General features: G+C 41.0%; 1 protein-coding gene across 7 annotated transcripts in view; it reads left to right on the top strand.

Annotated features, from left to right (window-relative positions):
• Nucleotides 1-22,929, top strand: part of LOC139621096 (teashirt homolog 2) — a 103,912-nt gene that overhangs the window by 26,384 nt on the left and 54,599 nt on the right. Inside the window, exon 4 of one of the 7 annotated variants that reach the window (XR_011690929.1) lies at nt 18,603-20,669. The exons of the other annotated variants lie outside the window; for them this stretch is intronic. The gene's annotated coding sequence lies outside the window, so the exon portion shown is untranslated. Of the gene's footprint in view, nt 1-18,602; nt 20,670-22,929 lie in introns of those variants that run through there. 7 annotated transcript variants of the gene reach the window in all.

Genomic DNA, 22,929 nt, shown 5'->3' with positions numbered 1-22,929 from the left:
TGTGAAGAGGAGAGGGGAGAGAATTTATCAACCTGCTGAAATATGACCTATCTTGTCCAAAAGACTAATATGTTTAAACAAAAGATGAAAATTGATGACAACATTATTTGTAACAAAATGCTCACTGTGCAACTATGATGCATCTGTGCTTGGATCCGGCTTCGGAGCATTGTCCTCACAAAAGCTGTGATGTATTACCCCCGGCTGCCTGGCAGTAACTTTCAATGAAGGGCGCTTGAGTCTGTGACTTTATCCCACTTCACATCTCAGGCCTTCACTGGAAGCATCGTCTGGCAGATTAACACGTGTTTTCACATGTACAATTGCACATATGATGATATGATTTCTGTTGAAGCCCGAGTAGTAAGATGTAGCCGTGGCATATGATGTTGTGAGGAGCTAAGGAAGTGTTGGCGCTGAGCGGACATCCTGATACCACCACCCAAAAGTGTAGTAGAGCAGAAAACATCTTGCTGTGCAAAACCTGTCGGGTCATTTCTGTTATAGCAGGAAATTTTTGAGCCAATGTCCTGTGTGTGTGTGTGTGTGTGTGTGTGTGTGTGTGTCTGTCTGTGTGTGTGTTTATGTGTATGTGCATCTGAGTGAGAGTGAGCGAGATGCCAAGTGCACATTCTTTCACCTGCCATTACAGTCTGCTGCCAACTCTACATATGGCCTGGATCAACACTTCAGGGAACAGGCATCATGGCTCAACATTTAGCAAAGTAGTGTACAAACATGTCTAATGCAAGCATGACCGAGACATGTATTTATAGTGGACACACTGCAGTGACAGGAGCCACTTCTGACCCAAGCATTTAGTGACCTTTGAAGCCAATAACAGCAATAACTTAAAAAAAACAGCTACTGAATTTAACTCAAGCGCTGAAACTATGGGTCCTTCCACACCCAGGCACCAACGTGTGGGAGCATGCAGTCGGAGCCAAATTTCCATACATTTGATAACAAACTCCAGGTTGGTGCTAGGTTGGATCAGCCGTAGAGACTAAGCTGCTGTGGTTGTTTCGCTGTCAGGCCCCTGCCCCTAACCATAACCACCAATCACAAAGGTCCCCTCCGATTGATCCAATCTAGCACATTCCACACATGCTGCATGTACATGGCACTGCTTTATCCTTGTTTCATGTTGTGTATCATTAAAATTTTTCATCTCCTTTCATCTTTCCTACGGTGCTGAAATGTGTGCATTTGACTTGTAAGTCATGTAGGCTGTGGTTCTTGCAGAAGGTTTTTATTGGGTGTTTGGGTGGGATGTTCAACTGTTAAGAGCACCCACCGGCAGAAACATAAATCGTGTCTGTGGACTCACATACATACTGTCTCAGACAATAAGGTCTCAGACATGCACAGTAAACATCCCCACACCCAGATGAATAGTGAAGAATTTGAGAGAACAATGTCTAATCTGTCAAGTGACACTGATCTGAGCTCTGATGTGAACTGAAAAGTTGGACAAGGTGACCATGAGTAGTCTTCTGCAATGATCCCCAGCTAACATTAATATAAGTAGGCCTGCGGCAGTAGCAACAGTAGAATTGCAGTTCCAGCTGGCGCCACCTATAGGTCAAGATAAGATAAGATAAGATAGCCTTTGTTAGTCCCACAGTGGGGAAATTCACAGTGTTACAGCAGCAAAGTGGCAGTGCAGAGAAAAGAAAGCTGCAAAGAAACTGCAATAACAGATATAAAGACAGTAACAGCAGCAGCAGGTTTGACACATCTACTACCTGCAGGCAGTGAGAGTTTTTTTTTGGCCAGTTTATACCTTTATTGATAGAACCAGTGGAGACAGACAGGGGATTCAGAGAGAGAGTAGGGGAGTGACCTGCAAAAGGTGGTCAGCAAATGGTCTTTGAATTTTAAAGGGGCTATTTGTAAGTTTTCTCTGCCACCAAACAGTTACTTACCAAGAACGGGTGGTGGTGATTGTTGATAAGAACTTAGGCCATCGTTGCATTTACAAGAGAAGAGGTAACTAGCGTGCTAACTAGCGTGCTAACTGGGTGAGTAAAGCAATAAAATTTGATGCTGAACTTGCAACTTTTCTTCTAGACAGTAAACAGCTGTTAATGCTAATGTTTGCTCTGTAGCAATAGCAAATCTTACAAATACAGCAGCTCCTTTAATCTTACATATGTAGCAAAAAGTTTTTAAAGTTGTTTTGTTACCTGAATAGTGGGAGAGTGAAGAGGTCACACTCCTCTCAGTGTGGAAAGCAGCAGCCTACATTGACTTAGCGCTGCTTATTATAACCTTGTACACTATTAAATATAAATGTAAAGACTCAAGTGTTGTTAAAATAATGAGTTAATTAGTGGAATAGTAGAAAAGTGACTAGTTCCCCAGGTTCAACACTTACATCATGTTCAGTCCAACATTATACCTGCAAGAAAATAGCAATGCAACAGGGGGTAGCAACCGGTTCCAACAGAAAGAGCTCTGGCAAAAAACAAACAAACAAACATAGAGGGTTGCCTGGCAACAAAGTTTAACTGGGCTGAACTCAGTGCAACGTCATCCAGCAAGGAGGGGCATAGGCCAATCAAATACATGCAAGCCCACGTTTGCGACCAAAAATAAATCGATTGACACTGTGATAACTTTGAGTCAAACCCTGTCCCTCAGTTCTATAAGCTGCTGTGCAGAGTTCTGATAAATCTTCAAACTCATGGATCTGCAGAAGCTAATGATACAGACACTGTTCGGTCCTATAAGATCAGTTACCTTTAGAGTGGAGGGGGCAGGTCAAGGCTGATGCTGGGTCCTCTTTACAGTCTGGAGCTGCTGATTTCCAGCTTTCAGAGATTTTAATTCCCAAACCCATAATTGTGTTCTGTTAAACTGACACAATATGATTTTGTTGAGTTTGTTTAACAACTGAAAAGTGTTTCACGTCCTCTGCTGGCGACACCCTCTGTAAAGAACAGAAAGAAGGACAGGGCTATATTATAGACACATTTTCTGTTGTGTAAGTGATTTCACAAAGGCAGGTTATAGTGTGAGCTTCATGAGCCCAGTGTGCTGGGTGGTGGAGGGCAGTGCAACACTGCACCTTCCCCAACTGCCATCCAGCTGACAGCTCCCAGCCAGGGGAGAGAGGCAGAGAGGAGAGGGAGACATAAATCCTATGTCCTATATAAAAAGAAATACTATCCGTGTCAGAGAAAGGTGGGATGCCCTAAAATGAATGATAACAGACTCATTAAAAATAACGGCTGCCTAAATGATAAATAGCTCGCCTCCTGAAAGGAGCTCAGGACAATGGCTTTAACAAATTAAGTCTGCGGTACTCTGCCTAAAGGTGTTATTGCCCCTCTTCTCTTTCACCAAAATATCACCAGGTAATAACGCTGTGTCCAGTTTTCCATTGTGGTCATCACATTCACTTATGGATAACTTAAACCGTTAATGTACTGTACTACCTACCAGTTCATTTTGTTGTACTGTAATTCAACAAAACTGAATTTGAGTTTTTGTGGTTGCAGGAAAAAAAAAGCTTTAAGAAAGTTATTCATGTGTGAAATAAAAAAACAAACTATAAACCATCTAATTTATTCCACATCAGTTGGCATTTGCAAACGAGAGCCTAACAAGGACGCTGCTGGGTCTGGCACTACAAACAGACCACTATTAAACATGTAAACCTGGCACTGTGCTTTAAAACCAATAGCGCAGTGTCTGAGACAGATCTCACATTCCTAATGATGACAGTAAATTAAGCCAAACTATCTCCGCACATTCAAAACTGTACACATCTTTTTCAGACTGTAAAAACTCAGCCAGCGTTCGTCAAGTATAAACATTTACATCTGTGTGACATAAACAGATTCCTCTGCTGTAAATACTGCGGAGAAGAGACAGAGCCGCGGCCTGTCAGGGGGAATGAGAGTGAGGAATGGATGACTTGTGCGAGTTGCTGACTTCTGAACTGATAGACGTCCACTCCCAAGCAGGCTTGATGGGGGCAGACGTGTCCATGAGTGCACCCTCTCCCCGTCTCTTCTGTAAACACTGGGCATTCCACACGCATGAGAACATTATTTAGCAAAAGCTTTGTCAAGAATTCAAAGACCTGCAATGACAAGAGTTATGTGGCTCACCCAGAATGGTGTGTTTTTACGTCGCTCTATGAATCATGAGAACTCCTTTGTTTAGAATAGAGATACATGTAGATCAGATTTGGGGGGGGGGGGGGGGGGGGGGGGCATGGACAGATGTTAAATGGGCTCTGAGCTCAGGTTGAGTGTTGTGTGGTATTGACAACTTTTACTTAAAAATCTTCTAGTAGACAAACCCCTGGTATACATGGGAAGGCATGTTCATGGTGTTTTAATTCCAGTCTGAGTTCTAGCAGAGCCCCGTACATCCCAACTCTGATGTCTTTATGTATAAAACCACCTCTAAGGACAGATACAGAAAACAAGGCTTTGATCCAGCTGACAGCATGTCCCAGTACATCTGGTCTGGTTAAAACAAATCACACACACACTGTGTAAATGTCAGCACAATTTAGATTTAAATTTTTACTAAATTTGTGAAGAACTTTATGTAGTTTCTCTGTCTCCTGTGCTTTCATATTTATATCTTGATGTCCAAAAACTGATCTAATCCGGCCTGTAGGGATTCACTCAGTGTGTGTTCAGACAAGGGGAGGGGATGCGGGGACTTTTCACAAAACCAAACACAGGGTTTCTGCAGGTCATTTAAAAAGTTTTAAAAAGTCAAAAATCCAATAATCTGAATCTAAAATGTCTTAATGGTCCCCTATTGTATAAAGGTAAATATCCATGTCTTTTTTGATTATAAAGCAGGTCTAGGTTCTATATTAATACTGTGAAAATATCAAAACCTCAGTCCTCAGAGAAATGCACACAGCCTGTATTCAGAAACTGAGCCTTAAAACCAGCCGTCAGGACTTCTGGAACTTTGTGATGTCACAACAAAGCAGTCACCGCTCTCAGCCATGCTCCAAGCCCCACCTACCTGGACCTACCATCCAACCCAGGATGTGGTTTCTCTGAGTGTTTACCTTAAATCTGCTATATTTTATACAATGACTCAGAAAACATAAGAGAGGCTCTGATCCTCTCTTCTGATTGGCTCACTGACCTGTTGTTACAAGAGCTCCAGAGAGAAGCCTGAGAGAGGAGATGTAAAACTGAGATGGTTTTTGGTTCTTGAAACCACAAATATATCTTCTTATGGATGTCAACACTTTAAATAAAACACAGGAAAGGTATAAAGTATGGGACCTTTAAAAAATCTTAAAAAGTCTAAGATCCAAATTATCTGAAATTTAGGCCTTAAAATGTCCAAAATATGAGTTTGGCTCTCTTCAAATTTGATTGGATCATAAAGTTAAAGAATAACCACTAATGCAAACTGTGCAGCCCGGCCAGAATTTACCTGAGCACACCTAGCTGCTGTGTCATGATGTGGTGTGAGGGCTAATGTGGCATCTCCTCTCATCAAAACATAGTGACTTCTAGAAGTTGTAAGTTTGTTGTTCAATGCAGATTTCATTGAACAGCTCGGGAACAGCTCATTTAGTGCTTGGTTGAAAGTAAAGAATTTGAGGCCTGCTGCACCTTGTTCAAGAAAATGCTCAAATCAGGAACTTTGGGTATAAAGTCGTTAGAGTCGAATGTGAAGTCAGAAAAACATAAAGAGCCCCCCATAAAAAGCCATCAGCAAACGCCTGCCATCACCCAATATTGCTCAGTATTCACATGGGGAGCATCACGTAAGGCCTCACTCGGCACTAACAACATTAACTCCTGCAACTCCAGTAACACCCACACACATGTTGGTTGCTCTGTAGTAGTGAGGACAGTTATTGACCCTAACCTTAACCATCACAAATAAATACTTCATCCTAACTCTATCTCTAAACCTAACCTTAACCTAATTGTAACATGAACCTTAAACCAGTCTTCATGCTCAAACAGCCCTTTGAAGTCAGTGTGGTCTTAAAAAGGTCTTAAGGAGTCTCAAATCTACCATGTTGAAACCTGCAGAAACCCTGAAACAACAAACAAATCCAGCTGAGGTAGGCCATCGCCTCAGACCTCTGAATGATTGTTAGGTATAATATAGTACACCAAAGAGCTCGGTGACTACTAATTAACTGCTTCGTGGTGTGTAAAACTCACCAGATTGTTTTTAAATGTAGCTTCCTTCATCTGGGTTGTGTCAGTTTGCATCTTCAGAAAATGACTGCAGCATTTCACTTAGTCTGGAAAAGTCACTTTTAAATGGACACTAAGGTTTTTGGTTGAATCAGATATCATGTACTGTGCTGTGTTCATTTAAATGTGCTTGCTTTGCTAACAAACAATGACCCTGTAATCTCTGTAATGATTCCAAACCAAAGCCGTTTAAAGTAATGGTAGTTTTTTAGTGAAGTTGTGGACAAGAGTAGCGAGGGGAGGGTAATATGAGGTGGGGTGGGGGGTTTGTAGACAATCTGAGCATTTGTACGGCTTGATTATACATAGCGACGCTGTGATAAGGCTTCATTGAAATTTACAACAAGCAATCTCTACCATATGGACTCACCAAATGGAGATCACAGACTAGCAAAAGCAATCAGCTTTTTAATTAACAGAATTAACAGTGCGATGTTAAACCATAATGACAGCAATAAAAACAGTTGATGTGACAATCAAAGTGCACCAAAAACATTCATAACCATTATTTTCATTAGTCTGAGAGGAAGACAATAGCAGTGAGTGGGGTTATATTGGAGAGGGATCTCAGACCCCCCCCTGTAATCACACTTGAATTAGCTGCAGATACTTCAAATACTCCAACAGGCTGTAAAACACAGGGTCACACAACACTCACTTGGGCTTATCTCGGACACTTCATTTGACGTCGGCCCCATTCTCTGAAGAAGTGAGTGGTGTCAGAGGCAATAAACATCTTGCATTGTGAAACGTTTCCGAACGCGAGACCTGGCTCAGATCTACAAGAAGTTGGCCGATCCGCCGAGATTTGTCTTCAAAACAGCCTCTGCTGCACCGCGACCGCAGGTCTGATCAGCAGGCTGAGAGACTTTGGCAGAAAAGAGCAGTTTATTGACTGTAAAAACGTGCACGTGTACACATAAAAGCACAAACGCACGTCCTGACACGCGTCCATACGCACGAATACAAGTGCACACATAAACACAAACACAAACACCTACACATACAGAGATAAACCGTAGCACCACAGCACAGGCCATACCCCCGGCAACAGCACACAAAAGAAAGTCAAATTATTAGAAATAATGAAAAGCCATCAATAAGAATTCTGCAGAGACTCATTTCATTCTGTTTTCAACAGCGCTTTTCAGCCCATTATTTTCTGTAAATGTTAACATCGCCAAGCCTGCCTATTGATTCTATTATTTTTGACCTTGCATTAGTGTCGGCTAATCTCGCATGCTATAAAATTTCATTTCATAGTGAAAAATACTCCAAGGCCCTAAGGGTGAGTTATACACAGGTTGCGGCACCCCTGGGATTCATAAGTGCACATGCGGGTAAACAAACCGTACATTTAATGTTTCTTAGATGAGTGAGCAGCGCTGGGGGTTTCATTTCTTCCTAAACCTCCAGGATTTTTTTCTTTCTTCTCTGTGAGGTGGCTCAAAGTGAGGGTTAGGTTAGAGAGGCTCATTCAAAGATGAATGTGAGGAATCTTCCAAAACGATATTGTATTTTCACTCCCGCACACAGGCCTGAGAAGAATGCTGATCCAGGGAAGCCAAATAACTTTTTTTTTCTTTACAATGCATGTATGAAGCATCACTGAAGATTGTTACATTTTTCAGATCACATTCAGGAATGACCCAAGCTTGACCTGGATGGGAGAACAATGAAGCAGCACCCACTCTGCACAGACTATTATTCAATTGACACATAATAACACCCCGGAGTAGTCGAATAAATAAAAGAGAAAGTTTAGAGAAATCATAAAATGTGCGATGAGAGCTGGTACCTTGATAGAAAAGCTAAGAAAAATGCTGGTATGGTTCTTAGATAATACTGTTATAAAGCTGTGACTGTCGACGCTTCAGGCCAGGAATAGTAAGTTAACATATGTCACTCTATCTGATAAATACATTTGAGGGAATACATTTGAATTCACATTTTTTTTTCATTGATTTTTCTTTTGCCCTTTGCCTTTATTTCATTAAATAAAGCACATCAGACAACTTCGTTCTACTTTATCCATAATATTTTGGAAACCACTTTGGAAATCATCTCTCAAAAGCTGCCAGTTTGTTTTGAAATCTTAAATTACAGAAGTGTAAGTTAGAAACTGTCTTTCAGACCTTGTGTTGTAAAAAATTGCGAATATGACAACTTAAATATGCAGAGTTATTGCAGGTGGTAAAACATCTCTGAGACTACAATGTTTACAAAACTGTGTTATATTGTAGGTTAAGTGTAAGAAATATTTTGTTTGTTGTAACTGACCTCCATCAGATTATTCTGGAACTAAGCAAAACTCAGATGACAGGAAGAGGAAGTGGTAGTCAAGTTGAACAATTTGAACAACAGCGAAGCAATATCAAAATGTTTGTAAGGATTTATACTACATCAGCACACTTCAAGCTTCAGGTGTGTCTGCTCATCCTCTAAACCATGATGTGAGGATTTTTGAGGATGTGAGGATTATTTTAGTAAACCTGGATTCACATGTTTATACATTGACGGGTTCCATCCTTTGAGATATAATATATAAAAGGCTTTCTTTACCCCCCTTACAAGCAGCTGCAGTGCTGTAGAGAGAAGGTGACAAGTTGTATGTTGCAGAAATGTATGCAACTTCTCTTTACCTTAATATCTTCAAAGCAAGTGCAGGTGAATTTGCTGAGTTTGGTCAATGAGAGCTTATTTCAATATGGGGCCAACCTAACATACAAGTGGTTGCATGAAATTTGGATTGGGGCTGTACAAGTAGTTAACAGTGTTTTTACAGACGTTTTATCTTCCTGGTTTCTGGTTAGCTTCCTTGTAGCCGCCACTTGGAGAAAACTTTGTTCCCCATGAAATATAAATTTGCTCATTCAGAATTCCTGGAGGATGAACAAGTGATAAAAATGGTTGAGGTATTAACTTTCTTTTGGGTATAATCACTCCAATCCTTTCACCTCAGAGACTGCTAACAGAACACTAACTCAAATGTCTACTTGGAGCTCTTCAGAGAATCAAGCGAAAGAAATATTAACTTTGGGTTAACTTATAAATCTGCAGGTGGTTATGACATCGTGAGAGGCTAAAACCATTTCACCATCTGTTATAAAGGTCTGAATGCTCAGGTCTATAAATACCGATAATACAAATAAACACAAAGACTGTTTTTAATTGCACAAAAATGTAATTATCGGCTAAATACAGTTAAATAACTGGTTTATTTTCAGATGGTAAACCTGATGCACAACATTTTCTTTTACTGGAGACCAGATCTGGCCAGACAGTCTGGGTTTATGTGTCTGAATAAATCTGGAATCATACAGTCATGTCATGACATCAATCTGTCGGCCCAATCATAGATCTAATCTTTGCTTTCATTCTCAAATCATTTGATAAGCAGGGCTGTGATTATCATCCCGCCTTGTTCATTGTTTTTTTTCTTTTTTTTTGGTCCAGATTAGTCCACAGATGTGTGTTTATCTATTTTTAATGTTCCTCCTACCTTATCACACTTTTCAATTTGGAACTTTTGACGAAAACATGCTGGAGCACTTTGCTGCAGTTCCAAAATTAGAGAGCGAGAAAGAGAGAGGCAGAGGGAATGAGAGGGAGGGAGAGAGAGAGAGAGAGAGAGAGAGAGAGAGAGAGAGAGAGAGAGAGGGACCCAGTGAATTTCCAACACTGGATGCCTGTGTTCTGGGTGTCACTTTGGTTAATAATCTCCTACCAATCCTTCAACTTGGGTGCACGTTCAGGACGCTTCAAACCATGAAAACAGCTGGCTTTGTGCAGCCCAACTGTCAGAGTCTCCTTTGCTGTCGATGATGGAAATATCAAACCAGTGAGCCGTGAGTGGACATCTCAATCTGAATCTCTTCAGCTCAGCTAAACCACAGCCGTGCCGTCCTCCCACTGATAATTCATGCAACATACACTCACATTAGGAGCATGCTGAACTGTCCCTATGCTGCGTTCTTGCAATGATGCACAGGCAACATCAAGCTCAGTAATTCTGTTAAACTTGAAATGAAATGGATTTTTTTTTTTTTTACTTTTCTTCTTGGCTATCACTTTGATACACAATTGTCCAATGAACATCAATTCAATATCTGTTCAGGCTCCTGCACTGGCTTCAAATATTGAACAAAAAAATGAATTTAATGAAGAGTTCAGTGAGAAACATAAGACACAGCATTTTCTCCACAAAGGACATATAGTTCCAGAAATGATCTCCATTTAGGGGATGAGCAGTTTAATGTTGATACCATCAGGTGAACACAACATCAGTCCTTTTTCAGCTGTTACTATATTATCATGGTGCTCTCAGTTGCTTTGCCAGCATGTACTCAACCTCCCCATTTGTTTTAATCATCACATCAAACCAAAAAAAAGGGCTAGAATTACTGCCTTGTGGTTGTTCGCCTCCACCAACCAGCCAAGTTGCAGGAAATATGGTCACAATCTCTCCTTCCTGAGTTACATCAATGAATAACGGCCAGAAGTGTTTTTGCAGAACATTATGATGTCACAGTGAAGTTGACCTTTGACCATTTGATTATAAAATGTCATCGCTTAATTTTATCCTTATAGACATTTGAGTTAAATTGTGTCATAATTACTGTTTGATATTTCACCTTTAACCTTTGATCACCAGAATCTAATCAGTTCATCTTTGAGTCCAAGTGAATGTTTGAGCCAAATCTTAACAAAGTCCCTCAAGGTGGTCTTGAGATATCACATTCAAGAGGCCAAAACCATGTTTTCTGAGGTGACACTGACCTTGAACTTTGACCTTTGACCACTGAAATCTAATCAGTTCATCCTTGAGTCCAAGTGGACATTTGTGCAAAATTTGAAGGAATTCCCTTGAGGACAAACAACTTGAAAACTTAACACCTCCGGCTCTGTCTGTCACTATTGCAGAGACATAAAAAAACAAGGAGTAATGGGTTTGGTGTTCCATGGGAATCACAATCAACACACATCTAAACATTTCCGAGTCAATCGTCAAATAAAAACATAGGATGTATCAGTATCTATTTACAATACCTGGATCTTAGATTTATTAACAACCAGATAAGATGGAAATTAAAACATTGAAGTGGGCTCAGCAGATTGCAGTCGGATGTTCAGAGGAGAGGAGGAAGGAATGCCGTGTTTGTTTTCCTTCTCCAGACCACCATTATGTGTTTTCAATACGATGTGAGTCGGAGATAAAATTATAGAAGTCCCCTGGGCTCATCCAAGTTTAACAAAGCACCAAGGACAGACAACCTTAAGCCCGCACAGCGCTACAATGCTCCTCTCATGGAGAATGTAATAAATAAATGAGCAGATGAGTTTGGTTCTGACAAGTGAGGGACATGGTGCTCCCTGTGCATTTTTGATAGTGATCTAATTCATCTGGCAGGCGTGGATGTTGATTAAATCAGAATGTCAGCCACTTGACAGGACAAGATGCAAGCCGGCGTGGAACCTGTTTGAACAGCGTGAGCCGTGCAAGATGGCTAGGGAGATTTGCAGCGCTGCGTGGCCGCTGAACTCCACGCGCCGCCCTGTTATCATCGCTTCCCATAACACGTCCGGAGAGATAGACAGACAGACAGAGAGAGCGACAGAGAGAGAGACGTGGAGAAATCCACCGAGGCCCACCTCTTCTGTTTTCTCTCAGGCTGACATCCGCCCTCTGACACCTTGGGTAAACAGAAGGGTGTGATGGCACGACCATGTTCCCCTTCACTCACATGTGCTTGATGCCTCCATCAAATCTCCTTGACAATCACAGGGCTGGCGGCGAGACACACGTATGTGCTGAAATCACGGGCCCTGTAATTACGGGGGACCAAATCCTCTCTGAGCAGACTCACTATATGAAAGACCATCAATGGAAAATCAGAGCAAAGAATGCTTAGGGTTGGTCTGTCGGCAGCGGCACACAATGGGAGTATGATAAAGGGGGAGTTTCAGAGACAGAAATCGTTGAGGCAGGTTGCTATTTAACTGATGAGTGCCTCTCCAGGATCACTATATCCGTGGAAAACTATTGCTTTCACCCAAATTCAGCACAATACCCCGACCATCTGCCAAAATATGACAACAGACTGATATAAACACACTTTGGGGAAAGATACACACGAGCTTGAGATTCCTTAAGAAATACTCTGCGTCAGACCACTGTTGTCTAACCAGTATCTTTTTTTTCACAAATTAACATCACTTTATCTGCGAGTCTTAATGTATTTATCTCAATGGTTGAATTGACATTGGGCACAAAATGAAACGGAGTCAAGTCCTCCGCGGCTCCTCTCCCACCTCCCGCTCACCTTCCTGCATGCACAGCTCCAAGGAGGTCAAAGTTACATGTACAAAGTCACTCTACTAATCTCCTTTGTCACTCATAAAATTTACACAACATCTCCCTCATGGAGGCCTGTCAGTTTGCTGCTGCCTGTGGCTGTCAGAGAACACAGATAATTACTCGGAGGGATCAGAGAAGGCCTTGATTATTTATAGGGCTGGATGTCTGAAAAGAAAAATATACTATATGCTGCTTTGAATGATTTCTTGTTAGTAATAATACAAGATTATTATTGCTCTTGAGATCTTCTTTTGTTTTAACAATGTAAGGATTTTATTTATTACTCATAAAATGAAGATTTTTTTTTGTATAAAGTCTGAAGTGTGAGATACAACTTTTCTAAAATCTCAAACGACCCTAATATATTGAGACTGAACAGTCAGAGAAATGTGTTACATTCTCTGTAAGTGAGAGTTTCTACTGCTGCATGACAAGCTGTCTGTCAGGCTGGACATGACACACTGGACATACATCATGCCCTGTCCGTGGCGTACGAGCAATGCTGGTCAGATGAATGACATGAGGATGAAACAAGTCAAAAACATAGTGTTTTTGTTCACTTTGCTGTTATGATCTCACCTGCTGTTTGTGTTTAATTCTCTCCCGTGATAGCAGCATGAAAAGCCCATAAATTATACTAAGCCTTGCGTGAGAAAAGAAGAAAAACAAACAGCTCTTCAAGCAGAAATGACGATCGTGTTACAGTGATGACTGCTTTTGATTTACCTCACCTTCAGATCATGAGCAACTCCTTTTGTTTTCTGTAGAAAATGGTGCTGTAATGTACCGGTTTAATTTCCCAGTAATATTTGGGAGTTAAAGTCCCTGAAAACTTGCTTGGCTTTAAATCTTAAATATCTCTCCATAAAACTGGATTTTCATGGGTAAATAAGCAACAATCAAAGTCACAGGTCAATAATTGTTCTGTCAACCAAAACTATGATAAAGAATATTCTTTGTTGACTTTATTTACACGACAAAAATTTAACAAAACCTGAACAAAACGTAACCTATGAACGTGAAAGATGGATTACTAAATCAGTCGTTCTCTTTTTCACTTTAGGGATTTACATCACAGACACCCATTTGATAGGATTTCTGCTTTTACATGTTTAATTTCAGAAAGAGTTTTAAACCCGTGATCAAAATAGTCATACATTATGTTTTTGTTTTACTTATGGATGGAATTATAAAATGATTCCCCAGGAACCCCTTCGAGGACCCCTGGGTGTCCCCAGAACCCACTTTGAGAAACATTGGACTAAGGAATTAATATATTGGTTATAAAAAGGTAAGCTAATGTAACATTATCAAATGCTAAGGATGTAATGTTTGTATTAATTTAGGCATCTTGTGTGTAGCTGTTGGAAGGACTAAGTAAATTCCAGGATTAATGTCGACAGTCAACCATCGACTTGCTAAAGAAATATCTTAATGTCAACCAGCGTTCTCCTCTCAAGCTAAACACAGATAGCGAGATAAAAAGAAAAAGGGTAGCTATGCTAATGCTAATGCTACGGGTAGGTGAGCAGGAATGATGCACAGTGAGCATTTCTGTTCAAACTGTGTGAGTGTCAAATTAAAAATCGGTTCACTGAGGAGCAGAGCAGTGTGACATGGATGCTGTGTACAACAACCACAACAACTACAACAGCATCCGCCAACATTTGTGATTGACAAGAATGAGACAGGTATCCATGGTAACACAATAAAGATGGTGACAACTGTAAAATGCTACTACTTACTACTACATTGAGACAAAAATGTCACAGACAAAAACTAATACACATTTTCATAAAGACTAAATCTAGATCAGCTGCCAAAACAAACACTGCTTAAGGTACAACTTATTCAAAGGTAGACACTGAAAAATTCAGCTAATCTGCTTCATCTGGACTCTGTGGTTGGGGTCGAGACCCTAAAACGAAGAAATTTGGAAACGCTGCGGTTTTAGTTTGAAAACTCCAAGGTTGTGTTATAGTCTGGATGGGTAAAAATGGAGACCTTGGGAAATGATGACGTAGTCACAGCAGGTCGCTCTCTGATTGGGTCTTACCAGCCTCAACTACCAGTGGTGAAGCAACATGGATAAAGAGTTAAAAGCATTGTTGACCTTGTTGTCTTTGCTAGCAGCAGTTGTTCAGTTAAATTCTGCATTTTAACGCTACAACTGTCTCTGCTGTTCCTTGTTCTTACTATTTTGTGCAACTAATTAACTGCATTAACTGAATAGACGATCTGCTTCCTTATTACACCGGCTCGCACATGCCCAGTATGTGAATGGTCATGTATGTATGCAGTTTCAGGTGTGTTAGTATGGATGTTTCTGATACAGAGCGAAAATGGTCATTTGTTGATTGGTTTCATTTTAAAACGCCATTTGGATGTAGCCTAGACCAACAAGGATCAGGATCAAGCATGTTTTCAGGGGCTTTAAAGCCTGGTTAAAACCATCTCACAGCTGGTCATACCTCCAAATACATGTGCCTGTTTAAATCTAATACGCCATTTAAATGCCAGCTTAATAAGAGATGGCAATTCCATGTGCAAATCAATTTGATATCTACAGGGACTGAAAAGTGCACATCACACATTACGAGCCCGGATCAAGCTGGGGGTAGGTGCCTCTCCTCTCAGAATTACAAGGAGAGTTTGCAGACGGATATGAATTTACAATTAGTCTCATTCTGGCGACTTCTTAAGGTTTGTGACAGTGTCTGGGGTTCCACTAAAGGCCATGTGTGTGAAGCCATGAATTTCTTGCGACAGGCTATGATACCAGAGAGGCTATATTTAGGGAGGATAACTAGTACTGCACGGTATAATCTGACATTTGTACCACAAGGGAGTCATACTGCATTGCTCACAAATGACAGTGTCACTGTTGGTTTGTGTCCCCAGTGGAATAGGTTAAAGAGAACAAAACATGTTTTTGCAGTGGAGTGCCGCTCTGCAAGACAGATCTAATAAAACTGTATTTGATTGTGGGGGTATGATCTGACTGTGGCTGTCACTGGTGAGTGAGCCCCCTGAGCGCGGAGACAGCGGCAGTCTGGTTGAAAAGGAACAAAGAGTCCCTGGGAGCGGTCTCAGTAGACTCTGAAACAGGAGTCTGCATGACTGGCCTGCTTTTGATGGCTGACTTCAGCAGGGCATTTCAACTTCCCCTCTCCTTCTCTGGCCCTCTAACAGGGGACAAAGAGAACAAGTAGAGGCCACCGTTGTTGTGGCATTAATAGCTGTAGATTTTCCTTAAATTTCAAGCGTATCAAGTTAAAGCACATCACTTAATAAGAGCAAATAATGAATAAACATGCAGCACATCCTGGGCAGCGTAACATTTTATCAATCTACAGTAACACTTTGCATCTGATCCCTCATGTGGTGTCGTAGTTTAAATTATAACATCAACAGGCGTATTTGAACACCTGTCAAATCCTTTTAAAGAAAACAAGCATGATGTAATTCTGTTCAACCAGGCAATTCATTAGCCCAAGTCAAACACTCGTCCTTCAGTTGGCTGCTGTTGTCTACCCCCGGAGGTGGGGAGGGGGGGTGCGGAGAAGCCACTTGCGTCCACATTCACCAAGGTGATCAAACCTGCGTCAGCCTACACCTGCCTCCCCTCTCAGGAGGAACCAGGACAAGCTGCACAACAAAGCTGCGGCAGCACACTTGGGGAGTTCGGCTAACTGTGTCTTCAATCACTACATCTCAGAGCCATCCAAGGATTGCGGGCATTTAGGGGGGGGGGGGGGGCAGGAGTGTACATGGAGGAGTTTGTTTAGGATGCATACTGCACCGGCTGATTGATGCACGAGGAATATTCCAGCCACTTAGCTACTGTAGTGCTCTAGCAGTTATATGACACCTTGCATTTTTCTATACAGCCTCTGCATACTCTTCCAAAGCACCCTGCAGATGGAGAAACAGTATTGCTAATAAATAGACATATGGAATATGAGTGTTCAAGACATCTTTACTAGGAGACAGTAAAGCCATGTTAGCAGAGGCAGTAGAATATTATACTAGCTAGATGCTCAGTGGAGATTTGGGGATCAGCAATGTGCAGGCTGTTTTTTTTCAATGATATGTTTGAATTATTTCTTATGGGTGTGCATAATGGCAATATAAATCTTTCTGGGTGTGCAATTACAAAGACTGGCATGGTCTATTCCCCGCTGGGTGATCGCCTGCGAACAATGACATATTACTGGCTGGCCGGCAGTGGTCATTAAGAACTGATATGGGATTTATGGCCAGTCTTTAAACATGAGATGGCATTAAAGAGATTTGAATACAGTCAAAATGGCACAAAGAATCCTGCCTGAGCAAGATGAAGCTAATGAAGTGTGTTGGAAAGCAGGGGAATATAAAGTTATTTTGGGTAAAGCCAATTTCTCATCAAGCAAAATGAGTCTGATTTTAATCACGGGTTGTCAGAGTCCATAACAAGCTGGCTGTGTTATTATGGTATTGTATTGGTGCGGTTTTATAGGGCTGTAATGAGCAAAAGTTTAACAATTAATATATTAGCACACGGTTCAATTTGTAATGATAAAATGCACGTTGAAAAGCAGATGACAGAATGTGACACGGTAACGTGAGGTATGGAAGGCACGGGGCGATTATATTACACAAATTTCTAAATGACGCAGACCTCGAGAGACGGCGCAGTATCACCGCAGTCAGTGTTTCTGCATGGCGACAAAAGCCCTCCATATAATGCTGCTAATTTCCAGTGGCAATTAAGGAGTCTTACATTCCACATGATACCTGCTGAGTGAGTATAAGGAGCTTAAACATCAAGATGTGTTCATTGGAAAGTGAGAAATAAAGACTTTGCCTCATCATATTAGTGCCAGCCCTTAAAGTGACTGTTTATCATGAGGTAGTGCTCAAGGTTTTAATGAGCTCCCTGCCTGTTCTAGTATAATTCCAATTAGTCCCTCCGTCTCATATAATGGCATGATTACCTTGTGAAGCCTCCATTGTTTTCTGTACAAGCCTTGAAAGGAACCCTGACTATTTTAATCTGTTTCCCAGTGGCAGCGCACCTGCCAAGCCAGTTACACCTCCTGCAGAATGATCACAGGTATTGGTTCATTAATACAGAGAATGGCAGTGTATGAATCCCCCCCCAGTCACACCTAGTGGATAGATGAGAAAATGAATGTTAAAACCTGATTTTTTTTTTTTTTTTTGACTGCATTTCTCTCTCAATATTAAATTCACACCAGATTTACAGATTTAGATCCTATGAGGAGTAGGTGGAGTTTATTTAGATAAGAGACCTGCAAAATAGCAACAGTGCTTTGCATATTTTATTTTTTGTTTCGGTTGTACTCAAACTGCTTGTGTAAGAGTTCAGTATTTCATGAATATCTCAGCCCACTTATTATAAAGCAAGACTGATCTCAGTCAAAGTGAGGACAAATCCTGCAGCGGTGTCAGCCTCTAACGTAAGGGCCATTACCTCAATTTCGGTCGCTGCCATTTCAGAGAGAGGGAGAGAGAAAAGAGAAGGGGGTGGGTGGGGGGTATTTTTGATCAAAACCCAGGCAAGAGGAGAATCAGTCATTAGCAGCAGACATTTGCACTGTCATCTTGTTTGGACAGCCTGTGGCTTCCACTTGAAGACAGTTTGTCCCTCACAGCCTCTCCACATAACAGCTGATTTACCAAGAAACCCACCTCACCATACAACCAAAGCCTCGTGTCACTGATGTATTTGCATAACCAGAGAAAAAAAAGTGCAGTAACTTCACTTCAAATGAATAATTGAGCTTTTGTTGTTGAGCCAATCTTTTTTTTGTTTTTTTTTTGCAACCTGAAGTGCAGCATGCTCCAACCCACAGCACATTGTTCTTAGTATCTTGGTAACTGATACAGGGCTCTGAGGACACTGTCTTGCACAAGAAACGTTTCATTCAAATCACACTTTAACAGGGTATCAGCAACAACGAGCACAATAGAAGAGGGTGGTAATAACCAGAACCTAAAACTGAATTTAGATTTTTTTTTTTTCTTCTCAGATTTGACACTCGTGCAGAATAAGAGACAGGAGGAGAAGAAATGGTAATCTGCAAGAAAACCCTTAAAAGAATCAATTTGGCAAGGTGTCTGCGAATGTGACTTTATCCGGCACTGTGATTCCGACTGTCTCCTGTAAGAGTGGGATGACTGTCTTTCTTCCCCGCTGACAGGCAGACCCAGGCCAAATTGACAGTTCTTTAAAGCGCCTGACAGAAAGCCGCATTAATTAAGTCATTGCTGGACTTTAATTGTGTTAAGAAGTTGAAAAAAAAAATCTAATATGAGAAAAGGTTACCAAGTCCTCCGTGGTGTCAGATTTTCTACTTTCTATGAATATTAATGTGCCTAATGAAGACAATCTTCGCTTCATCTCCCCATTGTTCTGTATTCAGGTGCCAAGCTTTCACAGCCATTGATTTGTTGTTAAAGAACAAATATGTCATGGGAGAAAATGACTGCCATGTCTTTTATCTTAAATTTATCAAGGAAAACGCCTCTCTCTTCAGTTGAAGTGTGTTTTTTTTTTTTGTTTTTTTTTCTGTTATTCTAAAAAAGATTTTAGCTGAGTGAGTGTCATGCAAAAGTTGTCAAGGTGTGTTTGGGTGTTAATTAAATGTGGTAAGCCAATTTTGCTGCTCTGCTGTGTACAGGGAACAAAAGGAAATTCAGATTTCCCGAGGTGTGGTGGACAACAAGTTAATACAAAAACCAGCAAAGCAAACCAAATCTTTGTCTTTAGCCAGCGGCGTGAAATTATTTATCTTCTAGCAACATATCCGTTCAAAAATACAACGCAGATCACGTTGAATGCTATCAGGTCAGAGTAAATGTGTGGAGGATCATGATTTTTCCGAGGTGGAGAGCTGCTGAGGTGCAACTGTCTGCCCTCGCTGGCAGATAAAGTCATGCGATAAGATATTTGATGGCAAGTTACAAGTTCTTTATGCCTGAGGAGGGAGAGAACAACACCAAGCGTTCCCCCATACTTCAATATTAACCGGGCATCATGATTGCCAGCCTTATTGAAGAGACAAGAAATTCAAATGAACCTCTCCCTCCCCGTGATAAGGCGACCTGAGTCCTTGTGAAAGATGAGCTATGGCTATTTCTGGAGAACGAAGTGCTCGGTCTCGCCACAGGGCAAACCCTGAATAGCCAGGGTTGGAATTACTTGAAAAGAAGGACTGGCTGATGTACTTGGCACTTGTCATTGAAGGAGTGTCTTTTGTTCACAATGCCATAGATCTCCATCTGAAGGAACTGTACAAAAGAAGTCGTGTATTTGTGAATCCTTTTGTGAAAAATTAACACAGGCATGTAACAGAGGGGGAAACTGGAGACTGTCAGAGAATTCATTTTGCAGTATCGCATCTGAATTTACTGTTTAAATTTTGGGAAGTGGGGGGGGGGGCTGGCTTGTATCACGTACACCCCCAACCCCCCAGTGCATCATTTTTTCTCTCTCCAAAGGTCCACGTCTTGAATGGCTGTGGAAAAGAGAGTAGTCACCATAGCTAATTTATGTTGTGGGTTGGGTGTACACAAAGTGTGAAGGATGGGGAACTATGCACATGTGGACGTCCCTTTATTGCATCTGACAGAGACGACTTCTTTCTGATGTCATCCCTCTGCGCATGTGGGAGTCAGTGAAGTTCACATTGTTTCCCAGCAGAGGAGACACACACACACACACACACACACACACACACACACACACACACACACACGCACACACACACTGAGACATCATCAGTTTAATACTTCCTTCAAGGGGAGCTGTGGTTTTATGTCTTAAAAGAGGATATGGTAATTCAGGCCAAGATTTTTACTCAGGTGATTTGATAAATGTGTTAGTATTAGCATTATGTTTATATCTTTTGATGCCTTTAAAGGTTGTTTACATCAGTAAAGTTTGGAAAATGTCTGTTATTGAAATGATGATAAGCCAATTTTTGATCTATAAATTAAATTCCTCAGTTATTTCTGAGAATATACATTAGTGTGAGCTCAAAAAAAAAAAAAGATAGGTTGTTGCTTTAATGGCCCTTCCCCGTCACAATTTATGTTACATGAAGCAGATTTCTCAAAGGTAACTCGGCAGGGGGAAGTTCTGGCTCAGATTTACTTTAGTTCCTATGTGCTGTGAACCAGACAGACTTTTTATTTATGGGCAAAGTTTTGAGCTGCAATTATTATGATTTTGACACTGAGCCATAATCTAGTTTTGAAATGAATCAAATCTAATGGTTAGTCAATGTTTTACATTTCCTTTTGATACATCTGATCCTGTGGAAGTACAATAATGATAATAATAATAACAATTAATATCATTATTGTTATTATTGCTTTGTTTTCTTCCCTAATTGTGACTAGGCTGACCCAAAAAAAGACACAGGGGAACAAATGAGGAGGGAGCATCAGAGGGAAAGTAATGAAACGTCTTTCAACAACACTTTGTCTCTGTTCCTTTGGCCAAGTCTGGGATACCTATTAACACTCCCTTTAAATTATTCATTCTGATGGATAAAACACCTCCACAATTAATTGCATGTGAGCCACCCAACCCCCTTAAATCCCGTTGAAGAGGCTGAATCTCACAGTGTGTACTCGTTAAATGTATAATTTCCTTACGCTGGACTTTTAAATATGGTGCTGACTGCAAAAATAATAACTTCTACTGTGCTGTAATGTATGTAAATACGCTAAACTGGACAGCTGCTGATTAATGGGCATATATATGAAATATCCTCTCCTCATCAGACCCCCCTTCTGTAATAATACATCTTGAGGAGAAAGAAAGGAAAAGAGAGACGCCCCTCTGATATGAAACTTTCCTATCGTTTGTATATTCTGTTTCATGGGCATCACTTCAGAGCAAATGAGCACCACACTTCTCGCACGCTCATGTAAATTACATCAGATTTCCAACCTTGCGCCATCCACTGTGAAAACGACATTCAATGTTATGTATTAATCATAAATACCATCAATATATGCAGTGTTAATTGTCCTACTTCTTTAAGAACAGAAAGATCTGGGGATCATGTTTCAGTTTGGGGAGGTCTTCTCTGTCTCACTTGTTAATTTGTAGACAATGTGTACCATCATTTCCTTTACCAGCTACTCATTCATGTTTGATTTTATATGAAGTCTTAGTCCTAACTTGCTGTGCTGCACTGTTGTTTCCACCCGGAGAGGAATGGGTAACACGTCTGTGCCTCACAGTCAAGGATTAAGTGGTTAGAAACTGCAGTATTGATGCAGGATGCAAACATAAAGGCAGACTGATGGCTGCTACAAAACTGATGTTAGTGGCAGTATTGACGTTTGTGGACAATGCCGTTTTAAAAAAGAAAGAAAAGCAAACTCTTAGGCAAAACAAAATAAGTTCTATATATAAAAAAAGTCATGCTGTAAGCAGAGAGGGTAAATAAGCATTGTGTTTTTGCAAAAGTCTTCTGTGCAGAAGCTCATCCAGGAAGAAGAGTGTGCTGCCCAGCTATTTATTGCTGTGCTGCTGAATGCAACGCCAGCTCAAAAGGCTTCAAATCATCGGGGAGATTGTTAGGCTTCTGTGAAAATTACGGAAATGCAGGGGAAATGGATGAGCAACACTTCATAACAATTAATCAGAGGCCGCTGATTAATAAAGTTCATTTTTTATTCTCGATGATTCAGGGGATTATCAAAAGGACACTGTCCTTGTCATTTTGATTAACAAACCCATCCTCGCTCTGGAGGAGGACGCGCTGAAGGGAGACGCTTTCTTTCGCCCATAAAATAAATATTGAATGAGAATATTAACTCGTTAACCTTGACAAGTATTTGTAATTTTCATAAGGGGGTAAACTAGCAGATTCAGCACAAAAAATGCTGTGGGGGTTTGAGAAAAGGCACGGGAAGAGGGGCGGGGGGACGACAACGCACAACAAATTAGAGAGAATGAAGAATGCTACTGCATGAATCCTGTCATTTTTATGGGCTGCAATGATTAATTTGTTTGTTCAAATTCTCAATTAAGCCAGGAGGAACTGGCAGAATTAGAAAAAGGAGAGCAGTGCAGTGTTGTCTTGGCTTTGCAAGCACCCTGGGGAGATATAGCCCCTACCTGATCTCAGGTCATCAGGCTATTCCGCAGACAGATCACACAGCCTGGAGCAGGGGTGTGGTGTGCTGTGCTGTGTGTCTTCAGGATTCATTTCAAACGGCACAGAAAAAAAAAAAATGTAAATCAAAATATTTCCTCAGCCCCCCTCCTGATAAATCATTCTGCCTTTTCCTTTCATTTGTCCAGGTCGCCTTGTCAAGGGTAATGCCCTTAAAATG

Source organism: Trachinotus anak, unplaced genomic scaffold (assembly GCF_046630095.1).
Source record: "Trachinotus anak isolate AG129_WGS33_773 ecotype Australia unplaced genomic scaffold, CSIRO_AGI_Tana_v1 ptg000004l, whole genome shotgun sequence".
Taxonomy (NCBI): Eukaryota; Metazoa; Chordata; class Actinopteri; order Carangiformes; family Carangidae; genus Trachinotus; species Trachinotus anak.
Note: the sequence above shows the minus strand (reverse complement) of the source record. Positions and strands in the feature narration are given on the sequence as shown.